Raw genomic sequence first — 1,934 nt, 5'->3', positions numbered from 1 at the left:
GAATAAACAGCTTATGCAAGTTAGACCTATGCAGGATTCCAGTAAAAGTCACTTTAAAGAAATATTATCAAACTGGATCAGATGCAGTTTAGATCTCAGCTCTGCGTCCCATCCATAGAGTTTGAGCACGTGATATTTTTACGTATCTTTCGATATATCTGGATATCTTTCACAAAACTTTGTTGTAATGCCTTATTAAAGATTTTATTTTATTTTATTTTTGCAGCTTTCTCAGGACTTCTTGCAATGGTTTAACAGTAGTTCAGTTCTTCTATGTAGTTAAGCCTGTAATATAAATTGTCCTTAATCAGGAAGTAATTAGTTCTCTTGGTTTTTCTTTATTAAGGAGATTAAAAGTTTATCTCAGCAGGGTAGAGGTTAAAAATGGCAATTTAATACTATAGCCTTGCCAACAGCGGAAAACAAAGAGCAGTAAGGCTCCTGGAAAAATATGCTAAGCATCTTTCTCTCCACTCCAAGTAGTATTTTTATCGTATACTAGTGAAATGCCCATCAAGAGTGTTATGGACTGACAGACAGACAGACGGACTAAGCCATATATATTATTGTCAATGAGAATTTATGGAAATCATCTACCTAAGTGTCTGGTATAAGACTACTCACGCAAACAAGTGAAGAAGTTCAAGATGTTTTGGAAATCTATTGCCCAAGCATAGGAAGATATAATGGCTAGCCCTTTCTTTAGAAAGTTCAGTTTTCTTAATAGATGCATGACAGTAGATACCACTGTAGGCGTGTATGCATTCAAAACCAGATATTTCAGTATCATTATCTGTCAGGGCCACACATGACAACATCTGTACAAGGTCTTGTGTTAGAGCACAACAAGTGGCAGTAGGGGGGCTATATTACTCACTCTCTGTTCCCTGTCAGTAAATGGCAACAAGTTGTAGCCTTGAAGTATTTGACCTGCTAGGATCAACCATTTTCTAACTCTCCCAAAACATTTCAATTTTTTTAAAGAAATCTTCTAGATATTCTTCAGGTTTTTAAAATCTCACTCTCCGAAGCCTCTACTCTTTTCCTGGTTTATGAATTACTGATATTAGGTTTCTCTTTGATGAAAGGAAAAGGATGTTCTCCCAAAATAACTCAGTAAACACCTTAGCCATTTTTCTCCGTACAGATGCCATCTGGCCTACGGGCACTCTCCATTTTCATATTCTTCATATCCCAATTTGTTCTCTGATGTGAGACATCAAGATATCTATGTGAGGTTACAGTAATTTATATTTGAAAAATTGATCTAAAATATCTGTGGAGGCCCCCCACACAACCCTGCTTCTCCATCCCCCCCCACACAATATACAAGAGTAAAACTTTATTTTGAGTGATTGCGCAATTGTCTCTATATGCACTACTCAAAAAATGTAAACCAGGATAAAACTTATTTTTTTTCAATAACATTTAAAATATGTTATAGTAGATGTTTGACTTTATTATGTGATTTTGTTTTTATCTATAATTTGTTAAAATATCTTCTGAAAGATTTTGTGTATGGCCCGCGACAACTTGCCAGAACTCATTAAGTGGCCCACCAGCCAAAATAATTGCCCACCCCTGGACTAAGTACTTTTTTAGGGAACAAATTTGTGTGAGTTTTTTCCTTTTTCTGTTCCTTCAGATAATGATACTAAAGAGCTCCCCCTGAAGTCTGCCAGGTTAGGGTTAATATTAAGGTACATTCTTAAGGTTTTTCTTCATCTGGAAAAACCGTTTTGTACCTGTTGATATTTACCCTTTAGCTTCTCTCATCCATCCTGTCAGTGCATACAGAAAGGAGTCAATTAAAGGTACAGTCAGTTGAATTCTGACCATTCATGTGCTTTGGTTTCTATTGTTCTCAGCAGTCAATTTTTCCAGCTGGGCAGTACAACCAGCAAGCCCTAATTGGCCATCTTGTTTGGGGCAGG

At 36.5% G+C, this 1,934-nt stretch overlaps 1 protein-coding gene across 35 annotated transcripts in view; it reads left to right on the top strand.

Annotated features, from left to right (window-relative positions):
* Positions 1-1,934, top strand: part of EPB41L2 (erythrocyte membrane protein band 4.1 like 2) — a 230,308-nt gene that overhangs the window by 189,656 nt on the left and 38,718 nt on the right. The gene's annotated exons all lie outside the window — the stretch shown is intronic.

Source organism: Alligator sinensis, unplaced genomic scaffold (genome assembly GCF_000455745.1).
Source record: "Alligator sinensis unplaced genomic scaffold, ASM45574v1 scaffold824_1, whole genome shotgun sequence".
Taxonomy (NCBI): domain Eukaryota; kingdom Metazoa; phylum Chordata; order Crocodylia; family Alligatoridae; genus Alligator; species Alligator sinensis.
The sequence above is the reverse complement of the archived record's forward strand: the minus strand, read 5'-3'. Positions and strand labels throughout refer to the sequence as shown.